Source organism: Theropithecus gelada, chromosome 6 (genome assembly GCF_003255815.1).
Source record: "Theropithecus gelada isolate Dixy chromosome 6, Tgel_1.0, whole genome shotgun sequence".
NCBI classification, from domain to species: Eukaryota; Metazoa; Chordata; class Mammalia; order Primates; family Cercopithecidae; genus Theropithecus; species Theropithecus gelada.
The window spans coordinates 104,333,602-104,357,109 of NC_037673.1; positions in this window are offsets into that span (position 1 = coordinate 104,333,602).

Genomic DNA, 23,508 nt, shown 5'->3' on the forward strand with positions numbered 1-23,508 from the left:
CTCGTCACAACCAAAGTAAACCCAGCCTCCTTAAAGCAATCTTCAAGACCCTACAGGATCTGGCCCTCTCCACTTCCCTGACCTCATCTTCTACCATTCTCCCTCTTGTCTGCTCACTTGGTTCTAGCTATTATGGTCTTGATGCTTTTTGAACATAATGAGCATGTCCCACCTGGGACCTTTGCACTTCTCTATTGTCTCTCTGATTTTTGCATAGTGTCCTCAATAAAGTCTCTTCTCAGGTGTCCCTTCTTTGGAGAGGCCTTCCCTGATCACTGCCCCCTCTCCCAACCTTATCCTCACCCTGTTTTTTTCTCCCTCAGAAGAACAGAAGTATCTAATAATTTATTGGGTGTCTTTGTCACAAAGTATATAAATTCCATGGAGGACTGGGATTCATATTGTTTATTCTTATCTCCCCAGGACTAAAAAAAAAAAAAAATGCCTGATACATAGTAGGTACTCAGTAAGTTGTTGAATGAATGAAAGAATAAGCAAAGTTCAGTCCTGATGTGTCTATACCATCTCTTTTGACAAACTGTATGGCAGATACTTGGAACGTAGTAGCCCAATCCTAATTAAGTGGTCTTATTGATGCTAGCTCTTTAAATTTCTTAGATACCCATGAGCCTATGCTTTTATTTCTTAAGCAGACACTTAATTTTTAAAAGTCTCCCCAAATTTGTCACTAAAACAAAAGTCATCAGATAAATGATAGAGATTACATATCTTTAGCATTTATGTAATTGAAAACACATTGAAATTAGCATCAAATTATTCTATAATAGATCTGTGGAACTAATTCTTAAATAAAGTTTATTTTACTGAGAAGTTATGTAAGTTACCAAAAAGAACTTGTCACCTGTGTCGAAAGAGCGTTGGCATTACTAATCCTGGATGATATTTTGTCTGCAAAACAATTCTGAAGCATAGAATATTTAGGCTGCAAAGAGAAGAGTGTAAATAATTAAGATGTAAATTCAATTATGGCTGTCTCCCCATTACAGATCTTTTTATGGTAATAGCAATGTACTGTGTCCTCAATTTGTAAGTGGAATTGCATCCAGATATAAGTATGTGGAAAAAGAAGTTCTGAAAATTTCTTGTAAATAAAAAGCAATTTGTTAAATACTATTCCCATCTGTGTGGATCTAGTTATACTCCCAATATTTCAGTTTTATAACTACATAGAATCTCAAAATTAAAACATAATAATTTAAGTAATATTATATTCTAAAAGATAGTAGAATAATTTTGTAAATTCTTCAGTAACAATAAACCATCTTTAAGCTGAAATATATTAAGTACCTTCTTTAAAGTGGAATTGAGGACTTAATTTTTCATTCCTATCTGTCATCTTTCTAAGTGCTATTACCTTAATTTGTATTTTTTATTTTAAAAAATTATTCTGATGATTTTGTTCATGCTTATATTATAACTAATATGAATCTATTAAGAGTTTACAATGTGCTAGGCATTGTACTAAGCACCTTCAAATTACTTGATTAATACTCATGGGTTAGCCTGAGAATCCAGTTACAATTTATAATAAATTTTCAATGTAAAAATGAACTCCAACTTTAAAAGCACTGACTTACAAATGAAGTATCTTAACACAGTGTGTTGGTGAGTAGAGAACTGTCTGAACTGCGTGACTGCAACTTTCAATGAATGAAAACCTATGCAGCATGATAAATTGAATCAAATTAGAATAACGTGTATGTAGGAGACTATTGGAGCTCTTTCACATCTTATCTTCATACAGCATTCTTTGCATTTAAAGATACTACTGATGACAGTATTGCTTTCTGAGTATTTGCAAGGCTACAAAGGCTGATGCATGCGTGACTTGCGGTTACTTTCACAATAAGCATTATCCATGTGAATTCGGTCTGTGGATTGTTGTGTGGCAAAGTTCTTTGGCAGCAATGTCTCTACCCTCCGCAGTAAAAGTTGTCTTTGCCCAAATAGCCACATCATCTCTTATTGCTATAGCCTCTAAGTTTTCTGCTGCTTTTGTTGTGTCTATATAATCTGCACTGATATGATTCAGTGAGACCTTGTTAGTATTCTTTGGCTTACTCTTGCCTTAACTAATCACAGAATAGTTCACCATAGGGAAGTCATGGTGATGGAGATTCTCCAAATCTCCTCAAAGTCACATGACAAGATGGCAACTTATTCTTTTGGCTTGCCAAAACGGATATAATGGTCATCTGTGGTTTATCCCTGCTCAGCATCTGTTTCCCTACATCGAGGTAAAAATCAACTCCTTTGGAGACTGACCCTCCTCCGTTGATTCAGTTAAGGCCCATGATACTACTAGGGCTAAACCACGCTCTGGAGCCAGTGATTGGTACATGACAGTTGAGTATAATATATGCCTTGACTATAAAGACTAGTTAAAGAGTAGGCCTGTGATCTAAGCAGGCCAGTTACAGCCATTAACATAATTTTAGGACTTTCTGCTGGAACCATTGGGAAAGAAAAACTGTCTTTTGTTTTTTGTGGTGGCGAAGCCTAAGCTTGCTAGTAGCCATTTTGATGCCACTTGAGGTCAGCCTAAGAATGAAGGCAACATGGGGGAAAGCCAAGCTGGGAAGTGAAGAACATACAAATTACATTGTTTGAGTACCTAGATCTAGCTTCACTTGAGGCCAGCAATAAGCCCTTCACATTTTAGATTAGTTTAAGTTAATTGGATTGGGTTATATCTTTTGCAACCAAAAGAATCTTGAATAATTGAGTAGGCATGACCACAAACTAAACCTCAAGAGCCCTTATGTACCTATACATGCCTACCCATGTATAGGTAGATAGTCATATTGAAATATGGTATAGTAAATAGTCATATTGAAGACCTCTGTTAATAATGAAGAGCAGACCATGATATCAATTGCTGGCATATCCCTGAAGATCAGAAAGTGAAATGCAGATTGCTGGTGCTGTATTTTGGAATTCTACATTTCTGTCCTTTATCCTTTTCATAAAACTGGAATAGTGGAGAGTGCTGATTAGAGTGCATGTTACATCATGATGTCAGCGCTACAGTCTTAAAGCAAATCTTAGTAGGTGGTTGACAGGTACTGTAATTAATAAATAGATGGGGAAATACCAGTTGATGTACCAAATTACTCTCATGTGATGGACATATTTTGAATTTAGGCTCTGCTTTCTAGCTTTGTGATTGTGGCCAAGTTACTTACCCTTTCAGCCACGGTTGCCTCATATTTAAAGTAGGAATAATAATAGTCCTGCCTAATAGGGCTTTTTAAGAAAATTAAACAGATTTATTTGGGGAACAAGCTTAGAACAGTGTCTAGGCATAATAAGTACTCAAAATGTGTTGATTATATTATTTCTCTTTAATTTTAGACATCACAACATTGCCCCAGAGAGGAACCCAGGATTCTCACACCATGACACCATCCTCATCTGTTTCTCCAGCCACATTTGGACATGGATCTGGCAGCCAAAGGTACAAATACAAGATTCTATACTAGATCTTAGAAGGTTGTCAGTTTTTTGTGGGTTAATGGTTAATACAGAAAAGCAACAAAGTATGATTGCTATATCAGGATTATATTCAGCCTTGAAGCAATTTCCATTTTTATATGTTCACTTAGACCAGTTTGTATGCTATGAAATCAATGAGAAGAAAATTGTGTTGGCAAGAAATCTACCTGGTTAAAAAAAAAAAAAAAAGAAAGAAAGAAAAAGATGTTTTCTTAGACTACGTATGCCTTTAAACATTTTTATTTAGAATTTTTTATTTCCCTGCAAATATGTGATTATAGCATTACAAGGAAGACATTGTAGTTGTACAATAGCCTTCATTCAGCTCTCTTGAAGCAAATATTAGACATGTCTAGTGTAAGTAAAACCACATGTTATAATGGGAAACTATTATAAGAAAAAAGATGTAACATTTGAAATTGGTCAGAAAATCAGAGAAAGGTTGCCCTTTTTGGAATATTTTAAGCTATACTCCTTTAGATAGTATTGCAAAATATGAATTTCTGTTACAGGAACAAAATTATTAGAGAGTGAAAATGAGACATTATAATAATGTAATGAAAATTTTTTTTACTGAGATAGTTGATCTCAGTTTCAAGTAAATAATTACCCACATCTCTCAATTTAAGGCTGCTTTGAATGCTTTTTCTGCCTCCTTTTTTATTGTCATTCTGTTAGCTATCACATATTACAACTGTCAGATGCCTGAGTCTAGAAGCTACCCCTTTTAATTTCTTGCTTCTAATCTGCAGTGAAGAGGGAAATTAGATTTTCTCTAAAACAAGAGTGAGTAGGCTTTAAGTGAAAGTCTGAGAGTTTTCTAATGGTTAATTGGGTGACCTTAGTGTGTGGTTTTGTGATTTTTTTTCCCCCTGAATACTCAAGGCTGCTTTTTGCTTACTTCCGGTTTTCTCAACCATGTCTAGATGAGGATATGACCTTTGGTTAAGTGAAGTACTTTTGTAACAAGTTTAAATTTTCAGGGAATTTCTATGTAGCTAAACTTTATACTTACACATAATTTATTTTCTTTTGTTCATGATCTTCCAATGGAGGTGCTTAATGTCAACAAGCAATAAATCTAGATTCTGTGTTTTGTATTGGTTGCTCTTCCAAATTAATACTCATCCCCCCTCTAACCAATCCAAGACAATTATTGGCCTCATCATTGTTCTCTGAATATACCTTGCTTACTCTTGCCCTTATGCAATCTTTTAAACTGTTGCTTTGAGGTAAGGCACGTTTTCCTACCTCTGTTAATGTTCTCATGCTTTCTAAGCCATCTCACGTTCTAATGTTTCCATGACTCTAAGTCTGGACCACATGGATCACTTACCATTCTAATTACCTATAACTACTTTCCCATGCACTGGGGGAGCGGGGACGGATCAAATACTATTACTCATTGTTCTCCACTTGGGGGTATATAGGCTTAGCATCTCTAAGTATACTATTACCTGCTCTGAGTAAACATACATTCTTTCTGCAGTACAGAGAAGAGAAGGACATTATTAATACCCTTTAATCATCTTGTCTTACGTCTGGTAGGAAATAGATGACATCTATTCAGTTAAGGATGACAAAACAGCAGACAGGATGGCTAGTGATTTGAGAAAAAATGTCTGTCCTCCTTTGTACATATCTTTGTTTCTCCTCAAACAAGCCTTCTTTGTATAAAGATGTCTGGAAATTGTCACATTACATAGCAGTGGGTAGGAAAAAGCAATTCCTTTACTACTAATGTACATCTATGCAGGGCTTCAAAGGCAACTTGAGCTCAAAGGATTCAGTTTCATACATGATAGTTGAGGTAACAGGTTCGCCTATAGATATTAGATTAGCTCAAGCACTTTTTTCACAGGATTTCTTGTCTCAGACATGTGGTCTAGATATATGACTAATGTAGCTCTCTAATTGTGGATTCTTTATACTTTCAACTTTAAAAGATCTTTTCATAATTCTGTTTCTCCCCTCTAAATCTTTATGTTTTGTCAAAGGGAATCTTTTCTAATATGTTTCTTCCTGTTTTGAAACCACTCTGATGGAAAAAAAATGGTGTATTTTTTTGTTATATTTCAGAAGAAGTTTATTTTGTTTTTATTCTAACCATTTGTTAATGAGTCATATAAATCCCTTGGGTTTTCTTGACCTAAATTTCAAGTCTTATAAAAAATAATCTCACAACATAGTTAACAATTACTAGAGATGAATAAAATTTTGTATGAAACCTCTCATTCCTCCCAAGCCCTGAGCCTAGTATAGAGAGCTGCCTGGAGTCCATGTGACTGCACATTGCTCCAGAGAGAGTATGTGTGAGGAGTACCACCTCTGGTCCCTAAGCTGTTGCAAGATGGTGCCATTTTGAAAGAACAGCCAACATGAGACTTCATCCTGCCCTGGGGCCCAATAGTCCCTATACTCCACATCCTTGGGACCCCACCAAGATTCCCTCACATCCACCCAGAGGGTCGCAGCATCATGGCGCTGTCTGGACCCAGTAGTACAGCTGTGTCCTTGGCTTCTGAGCCCATGCTACATCCTACACCCTGAGAAATGGGTGGTTGAGCACACCAAGGAGGCTGCCCCCAAAGCATAGGGAACCACAGCATCAACAGAATAAAGGACAAAATAATATGATCATCTTAATAGAAACAAAAAAAGCATTTGAAAAAGTCAATATCCCTTCATGATAAAAACTGTCAACAAACTGACTATAGAAAAAACATGGCTCAAGATAATAAAGGCCATATATGACAGATCCACAGCTAACATGATACCGATGGGGGAAATATGAAAGCCTTTCCCCTAAGATATGGAACAAGACAAAGATGCATACTTTTACCACTTTCATTGAACATAGTTTTGAAAATCTTAGCCAGAGAAAGAAACAGAATCCAAATTGGAAAGGAAAAAGTCAAATTATCCTTATTTGCAGATGACATCATTTTATATTTAGAAGAACCTAAAGTCTCTACCAATAAACGCTTAGAAACTGATACTCGATTTCAATAAAGATGCAGAATAGAAAATCAACATACAAAAATCAGTAGTATTTCTATTTGCCAACAGTGAATGATCTGAAAAGGAATTCAAGAAAACAATCCCATTTATAATAGCTACAGAAAAATAAAATAACTAAGAATAAACTTAACCAAAGAAGTGAAAGATTTCCACATTGAAAACTATAAAACACTGATGAAAGAAATCAAAGAAGATACAACAAAAATGAAAAGATATCCCAGGTTCATGGATTGGGATAATTAATACTGTTAAAATGTCCATACTACCCAGGGTAATCTCTCTACAGATTCAATGCAATTCCTATCCAAATACCAATGACATTTTTCAGAAAAATAGAAAAAACGATTTCAAAATGTGTTTGAAACCACAAAATACCTGAATAGTTACAGCAATCTTGACCAAAATGAACAAAGTTGGAAACATCAGACTACCTGACTTCAAAATATACTACAAAGATATAGTAATCAAAACAGCATGGTACTGGCATAAAAACAGACACACAGACCAATGGAATAAAATAGAGAGCACAGAAATAAATCCATGTGTTCACAGCCAATTCATTTTTAACAAAGACACCAAGAACATACACTAAGGAAAGGACAGTTTCTTCAATAAATGTTGCTGGGAAAACTGGATATGCATATGTAGAAGAATAAAACTAGATTCCTATCTCTCACCATATACAAAAACAAATCAAATTGGATTGAAGGCCTAAATGTAAGACCCGGAACTATGAAGCTATTATTAGAAAAAAACACAGGAGAAACGCTTGGGACATTGCTCTGGGCAATGATTTTTTGGGGTAAAACCTCAAAAACAAAGGCTACAAAAGCAAAAGCAGAAAAACAGGATCACATTAAGCTAAAATGCTTCTGCAGAGCAAAGGAAACAATCAAGACAGTGAAGAGACAATCTACAAATGGAAGAAAATGTTTGAAAACTACTCTTCCAACAAGGGGTTAATGAGCAGATTATATAGAGAAGGCAAACAACTCAAAAGCAGGAAAAATTAAATAGTCCAATTTTAAAATGGGCAATTGATCTAAATAAACATGTCACAAAAGGGGACAGACAAATATGCAACTGGCATATGAAAAAAAAATGTTCAACACATCATTAATCATCAGGGAAATGAAAACCACAGTGAGATATCTCACTCTAGTTAAGGTGGCTATTATCATAAAGACAAAAAACAGATGCTGGCAAGGATGTGGAGAAAGGGGAATGCTTGTACAATGTTGGTAGGAATGTAAATTAATACAGCCACTATGGAAAATCATATGGTGGTTCCTCAAAAAACTAAAACTAGAACTACCATATCATCCAGCAACCCCACTACTGGGTATATATCCAAAAGAAAGGAAATTAATATTTTGAAGAGATATCTGTGCTCTCATGATCATCATAGCAGTATTCACATTAGCCAAAATATGGAATTGACTTAAGTGTGTATCAGTGGATGAATACATAAAGAACAAGTGGTGTATGTATATAATAGATTACTATTGAGCTATACAAAAGAATGAAATTCTGTCATTTGCAACAGCATAGCTGAGCCTGGATGCATTATGTTACTCGTAATTAGGCACAGAAAGACAAATGTCACATGTTCACACTTTTTTTTCCTTTTTTTAGCAAAAAGAATAAAACTTTTCTGGGAGCTAAAATGAAAGTTGATCTCATGGATGTAGATAGTAGAATGGTGGTTACTAGAGGCTGAGAGGGTTTGGTTAATAGATACAAAAGTACTGTTAGAAGGAAAGGTTCTAGTGTTCAAAAGCATAGTAGGGTGACTTTAGTTATCAATAATTTATATTTCAAAATAGCTAGAAGATTTAGAATATTCTCAACACAAATAACTGATAAATGTTTAAGGTGATGGAGATGTCAATTACTCTGATTTGATCATTACAGATTATATTCATGTATCAACATATGTAACAAACCTGCACATTGTGCACATTTATCCTGAAACTTAAAGTATAATAATTAAAATGTATATATATTCATGTATCAAAATAAAAATATCACATGTTCCCCATAAATATGTGCAATGATCATGTATTAATCAAAAAGTAGCAGACTGACAAAATAATCCTTTCTGAACGTAAAATGTATATCATTAATTGACTAAACCATGAGAGTCCTCACTTACTAATTCATAGAATGCAGTAAAAGAGTCAAAGGTAGGCCAGGCACGGTGGCTCACACCTGTAATCCCAGCACTTTGGGAGGCCGAGGCAGGCAGATCACGTGGTCAGGAGTTCGAGACCAGCCTGACCAACATGGTGAAACCCCGTCTCTACTAAAAACACAAAAATTAGCCAGGCATGGTGGTATGTGCCTGTAATCCCAGCTACTCAGGAGGCTGAGGCAGGAGAATCGCTTGAACCTGGGAGATGGAGGTTGCAGTGAGCCGAGATCGCGCCACTGCACTCCAGCCTGGGTGATAGAGTGAGGCTGCGTCTCAAAAAAAAAAAAAAAAAAAGAGAGAGAGAGAAAAGATTCAAAGGTATGTGGGTTGTTTGGTCAGGATGCTAATAATGGTAAGGATGACAGAGCCTCATTTCAGGCCAAGTAGATTCGTTTTATGTTGAGAAAATTTCTGCTATAAATCGGTATACTATTCAGTGCAGTCAGACATATAAATAATCCACCTGCTTCATCAGGAAGTTGGAAAACTGAATGTAGCCTCATCACTGTAAGTGAAGTTTCAAAGTGAAGAACTCACATTTCCATGCATGCAGAACTGGTGAATATCAAACCAGTTACTTATTTGTAAATGTCTCAGAAATTAAAGATCATGCTATATTCAATTTCATGTTAATGCTGCACCTTTCTCTTCTTGGAGCCAAACTAGCCTACAAAATGACACAGAATATCAACCTGTTCTAGTTTAGTTACCTTTACTCCCACATCTTTCCACAAAGCTTTTTGTAAAGTTAATTGCAGATATTACTAACTACACAAAGCTGACACATTTAATATATAAAAAGCTTTTTATTGCCAGATAAATGCTTTCTCAGCTGCAATTTTATTGAACAGCAAGGAGATATCCAAGGATGGCTAATAACAGGTCTGATTTCCAGGGGACTACACAGAGGTTGTGCTCTGCTTTCTACTTTCTGTTAATGAGAGGTATGAATTTGAATCAGGTAAAACTTTTTTAGATGACATACCTGTTTCATCTAAAAACTTACATTTTATGACTCATGAGGGCAAATGATTAGTATAAACTGTGTTTCTTCTTTAAAATACATTAAATAAAAGGATCATACTTGCATTTGGCATTCTTATAACTTTACATAAAGAGATTTCTAGTATTTTCTCATTTATTTCCCACCTCTTTTTGTGAATAATATGTTACCTTATAGATTCTCAGTGGACATTTGAAACTTTCAAGGGAAAATGCTATATGGTAGGAAAGTTCAAATTCTTTTTAAAATATCAAATTTTTATTCTATTATGTTACTACTTAGAAGCAACTTTTGGGATCCTATCATTTTTCGATGTCTGCTGGAGAATTACTGCATATACATTAACCGTAGTGCTCAGATTGTATGCTCACTTCCAACTCTTCAGGTATCATCCACTTGTCCATTAATCTTTTGTTTATAACAGGATTATTGTTCCACAATTATTGAAGATGGCCAAGCTTATAGGAACATCAATTTTCAGTGTAGCCACACATTAACGAATGCTCTCTCATTGAAAATGTGTATGACTTGTTAAGAAAAGGATCTATTTGCACAAGATTATTCTGTCAACAATTTGGGTGTCTCACTGACATTAATTATTCCAATTTTATATTTTTAATTTTAGATTTATTTTTAATAAACAATACGTACACATAGGAAAAGTTTCAAGAATTATGAAAAGTATGCATCTGAAAAGTAAGCCTCCCTTTTATTCATCTCTAGAACAACCACTCTTACCAGCATTTTTTGTAGTCTTCTAGATATATCCTATGCATATGCAAGAATATAAAAAATACATCCATTTTTAAACACAAAGAACAGTATGACATATAACGATTTTATACTTTGCTTTTTCATATAATAATATATCGTGGAGATAGATCTTTTCATATTTGGTTTTATTGGTTTTTATGGCTGTATTATATTCCATCACAATTCTTGAATACACAAAGGGTCTCTGATCTTTTAAGACTTTTTCTTTTAATTTTAATCCTAGAAGCAGGGGATACATGAGCTGATTCGTTACAAGGATATGTTGCATGATGCTGAGGTTTGGGCTTCTATTGATCCTGTCACCCATATAGTAAACATAGTAGTATTCAATAAAGAGTTTTTCAGCCCTTGTCCCATTCCCTCCATCCCTCCTTTTGGAGACCTCAGTGTCTGTTGTTCCCATCTTTATATGCATGTGTACCCAGGGTTTAGCTCCCACTTATAAGAGAGAACATATGATATTTGGTTTATTGTTTCTGTTCATTTGCTTAGGATAATGGCCTCCAGCTGCATCCATGTTGTGGCAAAGGACATAATTTTGTTCTGTTTTGTGAATGTGTAGTATTCCATTGTGTATATGTACCACAGTTTTCTTTACCCATTCTACCAGTGATGGGCACATAGGTTTCCTGTTGTTGCTATTGTGAATAATGCTGTGATAAACATACAAGTGCAGGTATCTTTTTGGTAGAACAATTTATTTTCTATTGGGAATATACTCAGTAATAGGATTGCTGGGTCAAATGGTAGTTCTGTTTTAGTTCTCTGAGAAATCACTTAACTACTTTCTGCAGGGGCTGAACTGTGTGTAAATGTTCCCTTTTCTCTGCAGACTTGCCAACATCTATTATTTTTGACTTTATTAGTAGCTATTCTGCTGTTGGTATGCCATTGTGATTTTGATTTGCCTTTCTCTGACCATTAGTAATGTTGAACATTTTTTCATATGCTTGTTGGCCATTTATATGTCTTCTTCTGAGAACCATTGATGTTCTTTGCCCACCTTTTAATAGGATTATTTGTTTTTTTGGTTGTTGATTTGTTTAAGTTCCCAATACCTTCTGGATATTAATCCTTTGTTAGATGCATAGTTTGTGAATATTGTCTCTCATTTTGTAGGTGTCTGTTTACTCTGTTGATACTTTCTTTTCCTGTGTGGAAGCTCTTTAGTTAATTATATCCCACTTGCCAGTTTTTGTTTTTGTTGAAATTGCTTTTGAGAACTGATAGAGTTTGTATGTTTATCCCTGCCCAAATCTCATGTTTAATTGTAATATCCAGTACTAAAGATGGGGCTTGGTGGGAGGGATTGATTCATGGGGGTGGATTTCTTATGAGTGATTTAACACCATCCCCTTGGTGCTATCCATGTGATAATGAATGAATTCTTGAGAGATCTGGTTGTTTAGTGTGTGAACACCCCCCAACTGTCTCTATTGCTCCCTTCTTGCCATGTGATGTGCCTGCACGCTCTTTGCCTTCTGCCATGATTGGATGACTCCTGAGGCCTCCCCAGAAGCAGATGCCACTATGCTTTCCTGAACAGCCTGCAGAACCGTAAGCCAATTAAATATCTTTTTCTTATAAATAATTCAGTCTCAGGTATTTCTTTAGAGAAGTGCAAGAATGGCCTAATATAGAAAATTGGTACCAGGTGTGGAGCATTGCTATAAAGACACCTGAAAATGTGGAACCAACTTTAGAACTGGGTAACATGCAGAGATTGGAAGAGTTTGGAAGGCTCAGAAGACGATAGGAAGATGAGAGAAAGTTTAGAACTTCTTAGCGACTGGTTAAATGATTATGACCAAAATGCTGACAGTGATACACAGTGATATGCAGGCTGCCAAGGTCTCAGATGGAAATGAGGAACTTATTGGGAACTGGAATTTCTTGGGAACTTATTGGGAACTGAAAGGTCACCCTTGTTATGCCTTAGCAAAGAAAGTGGCTGTATTGTATTCATGCCCTAGAGATCTGTGGAAGTTTGAACTTGAGCATGATTACCTAGGGTATCTGACAAGAAATTTCTAAGGAGCAAAGCATTCAAGATATGGCTTGACTGCTTCTAACAACCTATACTCAGATGTAGTAGCAAAGAAATAAGTTGGAACTCATATTTAAAGGGGAAGATGAATGTAAAAGTTTGGAAAATTTGCAGCATAGCCATGTGGCAAGGAAAGAAAAAGCTTTATTGGGAAAGGAATTTAAGCAGGCTGTGGAGCAACCACTTTCTAGAGAGATTTGCATAACTTAAAAAAAGCCAAGTGCTAATAGCGAAAACATGGGGAAAAGGCCTCAATGGCATTTCAGAAATCTCTCAGTATGCCCCTAACCTCACAGGCCCTGGAGTCTAGGAGGACTGAATGGTTTCATGGGCCAGGTCCAATACCCCACTGCCCTACACAGCCTTAAGACACTCCTTTCTGAGTCGTGACCACTACAGCTTGAGCCTCAGCTCAAAGGGGCCCAGATAGTGCTCAGGCTGCTGCTCTGGACAGCATAACCCATAAGCCTTGGTGACTTCCATGTGCTGTTAAGCCTGCAGGTGCACAGAATGCAAGAATGAATAAGGCTTGGCAGCCTCTGCCTAGATTTCAGAGGATTTATGAGAAAACCTGGGTGCCCTGGCAGAAACATGATGCAGGGGCAGAGCCCTCACAGGGAACCTCTACTAGGGCAGTGCCAAGGGGAAATGTGGAGTTGGAGCCCCCACATAGAGCCCCCGGAGCTGTGAGAAGGGTGCCACAATTCTCCAGATTCCAGAATGGTAGATCCACCAGCATCCTGCACCCTGTGCCTGGAAAAGCTGCAGGCCCTCAACTCCAGCCTGTGAGAGCAGGTTTGGTGGCTGCACTCTACAAAGCCACAGGGGCACAGCTGCCCAAGGCCTTAGGAGCCCACCCCTTGCGCCAGTGTCCCCTGGATGTGGGACAAGGAGTCAAAGGGAATTATTTTGGAACTTTAAGATTTAATGACTGCCCTGCTGAGTTTTGAGCTTGCATGGGCCCTATAGCTCCAGTGTTTTGGCTGATTTCTCCCTTTTCAAAGAGGAATGTTTACCCTATGTCCATACCTTCACTGTATCTTTGGAAACTAGTTTTTGATTTTATGGCTCGCAGGCAGAAGGGATTTGGCTTGTCTCAGATGAGACTTTGGACTTTTCAGTTAATGCTGGGATAAGCTAAGACTTCGAGGGACTGTTGGGAAGGCATGATTGTATTTTGCAGTGTGAGAAGGACATGAGATTTGGGAGGGGCCAGATGCTGGATGATGTAGTTTGGATATTTGCCCCTGCTCAAATCCCATGTTGAATTGTAATCCCCAATCCTGGAGTTGAGATCTGGTGGGAGGTTTTGGATTATGGGGGTGGATCCCTCATAGCTTGCTGCTGTCTTTGTGATCATGAGTTCTTGTAAGACCTGGTCATTTAAAAGTGTGTGGCACCTTCTCCCTACTCTCTGTCTCTCCTCCTTTTACCATGTGATGTGCCTGCTCCCACTTTGCCTTCCACCATGATTGTAAGCTTCCTGTGGCCTCCCTAGAAGCCAAGCAGATGCCAGCACTGTGCTTCCTGTAAAGCCTGCAAAACTGTAAGTCAATTATATATATTTTCTTATAAATTACCCGATCTCAGTTATTTCTTTATAGCAATGCAAGAATGGCCTAATGCAAGGATTTAGTCATAAATTGTTTCCCAAGACTGATGTCCATAATGGTGTTGCTTAAGCTTTGTTTTAGGATTTTTATAGTTTGAGGTTTTACATTTAAGTCTTTAATTCATCTTGAGTTGATTTTTGCATATGGTCAGAAATCGGAGTCCAGTTTCATTCTTCTGCATATGGTTTGCAGTACCATTTACTGAAAGAAAGCCTTTTCCCTATTGCTTATTTTTGTTGACTTTTCTGAAGATCAGTTTTTGTAGGTGTACAGCTGAATTTCTGGATTCTCTATTCTGTCCCATTGGTCTATGTACCTGTTGGGTACCTATGGTACCAATATCATGCTGTTTTGGTTATTGTAGCCTTATAGTATAGTTTGAAATTGGGTAATGTTATGCCTCCAGATTTGTTCTTTTTGCTTAAGATTGCTTTGGCTATTTGGGCTCTTTTTTGTTCCATATGAACTTTAGAATAGTTTTTTTCCTAATTCTGTGAAAAATGACATTGATAATTTGATAGGAATACAGTTGAATCTGTAGATTGCCTTGGGCAGTATGGACAGTTTAACAATATTGACTCTTCCAATCCATGAGCTTCGGATATTTTCCCGTTTCTTTGTGTTGTCTATGATTTCTTTCAACAGTGTTTTGTTGTTCTCCATGTAGAAATCTTTCACCTCCCTGGTTAGATGTATTTATAAATATTTTATTTTTTGTGGCTATTGTAAATGAGATTGCATTCTTGATTTGGTTCTCAGCTTGTATGCTGTTAGTATATAGGAATCCTATGGATTTTTGTACTTTGATTTTGTATCCTGAGACTTTGCTGAAGTCATTTATCTGGTTTAGGAGCCTTTAGGGTTTGCTAGGTGTAGAATCGTATCATCAGTGAAGAAAAATAATTTGACTTCCTCATTTCCTTCCTTTTATTGCTTTCTGTTGCCTGATTGCTCTGGCTAGGACTTTCAGTACTATGTTGAATAGGAGTGATGAGGGAACATCCTTGTCTTGTTCCAATTGTTAGAGGGAATGCTTCCAGCTTTTGCCCACTCAGTATGATGTTGGATATGGCTTTCTTTTAAGACATATTTAAAAATGAGGATAGATTTCCTTTCTCATAATCAGAATACATAACAATTTACCTTCCTATTCTAATTTTGAATATTTTTGGGCAAGAAAATCAACCTAATATGTTTGCTTATGCAGATAACAGGCAAATGCAGTGTGGTTCCAACTACTGACACTTTATAGCTAAGTAACTTTGGGCAAGTTATTTAAAGCCTCTAAACCTGAGATTTTTCATTGGTAACATGAAGTAATACCCATCTCAAAATATTGTTGAAAAGATAAGACAAATTAGTGACTATGACGCACCTTAGCTCAGTACATGGAATATAATTAATGCTATATCTAGACTGTTTAGATCTATATTTACCTGCATATCTATACCTGTTTATATGTTTTTACCTGCACTTGTCTATGCCTAGGTCCACAAGAATATCCATATCTTCACTGTATGAAATTGAAATAAGGAAGACTGTCCTAGCTAAAACCACCCTGATGACTCTCTATACTTTTTCCATGCTTTGTTTTTCTTCATACCACTTACTGACACCTGACATTATATTATACATTTATTTATTATCTGTCTGCTTTCACTAGAATATAAACTCCAAGAGAGCAAATAGCTTGTTTGTCGTGTTTATTATGGTGTCCTACAGAGTCTAAACTCTGCCTGACTCATAATAGGCGCTCATTAAATATTTGCTTAATGAGTGAATGAATGAATGAATTTAACAAATATTTATTGCATATCTACATAAGACCTTTCACTGAGCTTAACTCATATAATTAAAGAGACATTGAATATATAGTTTTTCATCTATTAAATACACTGCATGGGATGTGATAGAATTTTAGAATCAAATCAATATGATGTGCATTATTTTCACTATCATGGCTTCTGGGCAAATAACTAAAATAATTAGAATCTAGGAGAATCAGGTTTCAGGAGGTAAAAGTTGTCTGAGTGATATGCATCCAGGGTCTTCAAGTCCCAAATAAAGAGAATTCAGCCTGAAAGGCAAAGCTTGAATTTAAAAAATGATCTCCTGACTCACATACTTTCTATCATATTAATTTGTCTCTCAAGTATCTACTGTGTGCTCAACTTAATAAAAATCACTGTCAGAATCTAGGGATATAAAACAACGTCTCTGTCTGTCTCTGAGGACACCTTATTTGAGAAAACAAGTCTAACACACGTGAACCATTAGAGAATACCAGGAGATAGCACAGTTCTAAAGATAGTGATATCCAATAAAGTGATTCAGAGATACTCAAGGAAAGATTCCATGGGAGCCATGGAACTTCAGCCAGACCATGAAGGATGACTTCATTTGGAAGAGAACTTTGGGAGAAATATTACAAGTGAGGAGACTACATGGAGAAAATGTGGGAATGAGCACAATTGTTTATGAGTCAAGGAGAAGGGAAGCAGATGACATATTGTAGGAGTACATGATAGATAAGTGGTGGGAAGTATTGTTGGACAGGGAATATGGCACAAGTAAAACAGCCTACGCAACATTTATCTCTTTATGATGTGGGAGTTTAGGCATAATGGTGTAGGAACTGGAAAAAAAAAAATGGGAGGATTTGATAAGGAAACTGATGTTGAAAGTGACATTTACGGCCAGTAGGACTGGTGATGTTGTGCTTAATGGTTTAGGTGGAGACAGCCTGGATTTAGTGTAGCCAGAGATGCTGGAGGGAGGATGTCATTTTCTTCCTGTACACTTCTGGTGCCTGCATCCCTCACTTGCATATCATACGGACTGGCTGTTCTAAATCCATCTATCTACTTCCTAATTAATTTCCCCAGTGTGAAATCTCTGAAATTGTCAAGTTGTTGACTATACTTTCTCCTTTGTATGCCAGCTATAGTTGGGTATTTCACATCAATTACTATCTACCATGTACTAAATGGGATATGTTTATTTACCAGTTTTCTCTGATCAACTCTGTGATCAGAGTTGAACTCAATGGTTCGTATTGAGTCTGTCTCATCTCTTAATGCAGTACCTGGTACAAGTGGGGCTGTACAAAAATTCATTAAATTGTTGCCGCCTTCTCCACCTGAAGTCCTTCTGGGTTGCCTCAATATCTACGCATACTGTTTTAGCATCACACTTGCCTTAGGATTTCTACTCTCCTTGGCTCTAAGGACTTTTGCCTACTCCCATTTAGTCACCTACTTCAAAACTGTTCCTTGAACCAGATTGATTGCAATTCTGAAATATTAGACCTCTACATGTTGTTATATGACTAGAGCATCCTATCATTTTGGTTCTCTTCTGCCTATATCCTAGCACCCTGACCCTTAATCCCATCATCATCTCTTAGGCCATCAATCTTGTCCTGGCTTTACTTCCTTCTTTCTGGCAGAGATCCATGACACATAAATACCCTCAACTCTTTTGGCCTCTTGTTTTCACTGTACCAGCTTACCATATAAGCCATGGAGAAAAATCATACAACTGGGTTGATATGGAACCTCCCAGATTCATGGCCTGCAACGTGTGCTGGTCTTTCACACTAACTGTAATTTATCCTTATTCTCCTAGTCAGCTCACTTTCTCCATCATCTCACTTTGGTGTCTATTCCAAGCCTTCACTACTCTCCTCATGTCTTCTAACCCACCATTACTCTCAAGAAAGAATTTCAACTCCCACTTAACAGACAAAATAGAATTAATCAGGCAGGAACCTGTTCAATTTCCCCCAAGATAACTTCCAGTTCCATTTTATAATCTATGTCCAGAGCTAATTTCTCCACCTCTGCTCATTGTTTTCAAATTTCCACCTTGAATTAATTGCTCAGTCAATTGTAATGTGATTTCTGCTTGACCCTTACATACCTTGCCTCGTTACTGAAACTTGTCTTGGTAAGAGTACTTATATCTTCGTAATTGCCAAATTTCTTGGACAAATTTCAATCTTTGTTATCTCAACTATTCTCCAGTGTTTGACACTGATTACTGTGCCCCTGCTTTTGGTATTTTTTGTGTGTCTCTGGTTTCTGTGATATGCCCTTCTCTTGACTTTTCTTTCTTTCTCTGTATTTGTTCTGTGTTTACTTTAGGAGCTCCTCGTCTTTATTCTCTTCATAAATTCCACTAGTCCTTGAGGCTCACCTTTCCTCTTCCCCTTCCCATTCTCTTCCTAGCCTTCCCTTCCCTTCCCCCTCCTCTCTCCTCCTCTCCTCTACTTCCTCTTCTTTTCTCTTCTCAATCTATGTACTTTCTGTGTGTGATATTATCAAAATCCATGGTTTTGACTACAATGATGGTTGACAAAATCTCTATCTCTACCCCAAACTTCTCTGCTAAGCCAAAGAAAATGTAATCAATGGAACACCTCCATTTTGGTATCCCACAAGAACTACAAATTCAGCCTCTCAAAAAATGAACTCATCTTCTTTCCCAAATTTCCTTTTATTCCATCCTACTTTGACAACCATAAATCTGAGACTCATCCAGGACTTTTCCTTTGCCTGCTCTCCCAATTTTGGAGTCTCTAAATCTTGTCATTTTAAACTCCGTTATCTGATCAGTCATCTTTGTGTCCTCACTGTCACTAACCTGGTCTTAGTTCATAGGATTCCTGTATTACAACAGCTTTCTAGCCAATCTACTGGTTTCATTTGTGCTTTTCTAAACTATTCTCTAAGTTATTGTCAGTTTCTAGAAAGCAAAGCTGCTCATTTTCCCATTATACTTAAAACATTTCATTTGTTCCCCATCTCCTTCAGGATAAAATTCAAATTCCTTGATATGGCAATAACAAGCATTTGGTGGTTTGGCTCCAGATTCCCTTTAAATCTTGCATTTCATTCATTTGTTAAGCAAAGAACATGTGCCGAGCACTCCGCTAGGCAATTAAGATGCAAAGAGAATAAGACAGTTCCTGTCCCAAAGAAACTCATAGTCTAACAGAGGAGAATGACATGTAAATAAATGTTTTTTACAAAATAGGGTAACAGGAATAACACCAGGAGTCTAGACTAGGCTCACTTCTCTAGTCTAATTCCAGCCATTCTCCATGTAGGCACACAAACACAAACACAACTCTAACTGTGGCCTTAAAGCAAAGGTTACAAACTAAAAACCCAAGAGATGAATCAGGTCAGAAAATGTATTACTTTTGGCCGGGCGCGGTGGCTCAAGCCTGTAATCCCAGCACTTTGGGAGGCCGAGACGGGTGGATCACGAGGTCAGGAGATCGAGACCATCCTGGCTAACATGGTGAAACCCCGTCTCTACTAAGAAATACAAAAAACTAGCCGGGCGAGGTGGCGGGCGCCTGTAGTCCCAGCTACTCGGGAGGCTGAGGCCGGAGAATGGCGTGAACCCGGGAGGCGGAGCTTGCAGTGAGCTGAGATCCGGCCACTGCACTCTAGCCTGGGCTACAGAGCGAGACTCCGTCTCAAAAAAAAAAAAAAAAAAAAAAAAAAAAAAAAAGAAAATGTATTACTTTTTTATGGCTGCTATAACAAATTACGACAAATTTGTTGTCTTGAAAAAACACAGATTTATCCTTTTATAGTTCTGAAGGCCACACAAGTTCAAAATCAGTTTCACCACACTAAGCTCAAGGTGTTATTAGAAGGGTTGTTTTCTTCTAGAGGATCAGGGGAAAGTTTTTTGTTTTTTGTTTTTTGTTTTTCTAGTTTACAGAGACTGCCTGCATTCTTTGGCGTGTGAACCCTTCTTCGCATAATCCCCATCTCTTGCCTCCATGTCACATCTACTTCTCTTTTATAGTCAAATCTTCCTTTGCCTCCCTCTTCTAAGGACACTTGAAGTGTTGTTAGATTTGGTACCCTCTCAGATAATCCAAGATTATCACCCCATCTCAAGATTCTTCTCCTTAATCATATTTACAGAATCCCTTTTGTCACTTAAGATAACATATTCACAGGTTCCAGAAATTAAGACCTGGATATCTTCCCGGACCGTTATTCGGCCTGCCACAGAAGACATGTTTTACTTTGTCTAAAGAGTGGTAATTAAAAAAAAAAATACTTGCTAACAATGAAAAATTTTAAGGTACAATATCAAAATCCACATTCTGGCTTCTTTTGAGAACTATAAGAACTACAAATTCAACCTGTCAAAAAATGAACTCATCTTCTTTCCCAAACTTCTTTCCCAAACTTGAAGGCCCATGCCTTCAAAGTGGCCTACATTTGGCTTAGTACCCATCAGTTCCTACTGCCCTGCATTCAGCTGCATTCTCTCATCCACACTGTCTGCCTGGTGCCTGGAGACACTGGAGAGTGTAAGCCCTGTGCTAAAATCTTTGTGCCTTTTCACAACTCTCCACCTTCCTAGATGTTCATCTCCTCCTCCTAGAATTCTTTTTCTCATTCTCCTTCCTCCGCAATCACCTGCATACGCCTACTCATCCTTCAAGAACAAGTGAAAGTTCTCCCTTTCTGGGAAACTTTCTCCACATCTCCTGTCTGTGTGGAATAGTAGCTGTCAACACCAGTATATTAATATTTGGTTCACTTCATCTGTCACCTCCTTGAAGGCAGAGTTAGAGTCTTCTATCGTTAGCACATCACCCACAGTGGGAGTTCAATAGATGTTTGCTGAATAAATATATGTGATGGATGAAACCAGTGACACTACAGATATGGGTGTTTATTATGAAGTTAAAAAACACTATTAAAATGCTATTAAAAGAAGAGTTTTCAGCTATAAAAAAGAGAATAATTTTTATTTTCCCATAGAGCAACTTTCTGGGAAGAATAGAGGGGAACAGATACTTTTGAATGAGAAAATATTTGAGGCTGTGTGCAGCCTCCTTGTAAGAGGGAGACAGAGGAACATTTGACTATAAAAGAGAAGTAGTCATGACGGGAAACCAAGGGGGACAGATCGCTTGAGCTCAGGAGTTCGAGACCAGCCTGGGCAACATGGCAAAACTCTGTCTCTGCAAAACAAATAAAAACACCACATGCATATGAGCATGTGCGCGCACACACACACACATATATATATTAGCCAGGCATAGTGGCACACTCCTGTAGTCCCAGCTACTCAGGAGGCTGAGATGGGAGGATTGCTTGAGCCCAGGAGATTGAGGCTGCAGTGAGCAGTGATCATGCCACTGCACTCCAGCCTTGGCAACAGAGTAAGACCCTGTCTCGAAAGAAAGGAAAGAAAGACAAAGAGAGAGAGAGAGAGAGAAAGAGAGAAAGAGAGAAAGGAAGGGAAGGAAGGGAAGAAAGGAAAGGAACGGAAGGAAGGGAAGGAGAAAAGAAAAGGATGAAAAGAAAAGGAAGAAAGGAAGGAAGGAAAGATTTGAATTCAGGGAGAGTTTTAAGAAAAGAAGCAGGCCAGATTCAGGAAGAGTGGGAACCATAAGACCTGGTCATACTCTGCTTTACATGAGTGACAGATCTACAAATAATATCAGAGGGTTTGATGTCTAACATCATTTCAGTTCTAGCATGGTGAAAGTGCTCTAAAGAGATACAATTTGAATAATGAAATTGGTAAAATCTTGTGGAAGACGCAAGGGAGATGGAAAGCTTACCTGAATCATGAATTATTCATACTTCACTGGAGAACAATGAGGTGGAACTTTGGCTTTTATTACCGCTTCTGGTACAAAGTGATTAGTTTTAATTTTAGATGATTGCGCATGCTTATGTAACACACTAAATTCTATTTGTGTATTAACATTTTTGTTTTGACCATTCCAATTTGAGACAATTTACTTGAGGTTATGGAATTGCTTCTTTCTAATGAATGCATTAGAATTGAATATTAAGATATATGGAAGACTTCTTCCCAGTCCTCACGATTAATCAAATGAAGTAATTTTTGTCTCTGATGCAGAACCAGAGATGAATAAATCTTTGAACTAAAATTAGATTAAACTGACACAGTCATCTGAAGAACAGAAATATGCACACCCTTTGCTAATATTTATTACCAGAGAACATGTGTGTTTTCTGCTGTTGATCATAGAGGTGCTGGCTGTGCCATGAATTGAACTTAAGTCACAAGTTGAATTTCTAAAGTTAGCAAAGGTGGTTTAGCTGTTTTTTCACAACCAAGAATATTGACTATGTAGTGGTGAACAGAAACAATATAATATCAGAGTTGTTTACCATAATCACATGAATTTAGCTATAGATACCCTGTTCAATTTTTGCTAATCAATAGTTATAACAAGGGTTTTGAATCTAGAATTTCTTTGGTTGTTTTGCATATTCTGCTTATTTTCAAATTATAAGGGGGTAGTTATTGATCCCTTATGAAGCTTATTTTAAGATTGTGTTAGTTGTATTTATATTAAAGTAGACTCATTCATATTATTGTTATGCAGTTTTTAAAAACTGATCTCAGCAGAGAAAATGGTAGTTTTTTCTGTGATCCACCATCCACTGATATCATAAGTTCAAAGTCAAAAGAATGACTGCAATAATTTAAAAGACAACTGGGTGAATTATTTTTTCAGCTAAGAAAAAGGTATCAATAAAAACAACATTAAAAATACTGATTTTAGTATTAAGGCTATGATAATCTTTAATCTCAGGATCAAGGCTTAATTTAAATTTGCAGGCAGTTAAAAAACAACAACTCTACATGTATTTAAACCTCTAGTGATCACAGACTGTGCAGATCTCTCTTGGAATTAAATGAGTCTCATGAAGTGTGTTTTTCAAGAATTAGTATAATGGCCTAGATCTGAAGAAAGTTTTAGTTTTTACATTTTGAAACACAGACAGTTTTTAAAATATCTTAAACTGAAAATAATCTTTGTTCATCTTAACACTGTGCATTCTGAACTAAAAATATATATTTGTTTCAAACAGTATTATGGAAATAATTGTATACCTAAACACATGTTGTTTGTGTTAGGATCACCTGTTAACTTGTTGACTTTTTTTTCTGAAATAATAGAAAAGCTAGTCCCTAATATTTGGAGATAATTGTCATGATTTAATTGTTCTTATCATATGAATAGAGATAAAATTGATTCAAGAGAGCTGAAATATAATAATTATCTTCCAAACTACGAACATGAAGGTTCATCCCCACAAACTTTGGCAAGGACATTTCTTAAAAATCTTTTTCAAAATAGGACAAAAAGGCAAGAATCTATACTTTTTAGAGCCAAAAGTGACACAGGGGCCACTTTTTAGTTGTCTTCAGCCTGGCTGTAGCCACCAGTGCAAGTCTCCTGCTGTTTTTATGTAGGAGTTGCCCATCTCATCAGTTCAAGTGCATTTTCTCAAAGCACAAAAGTAGAATACTG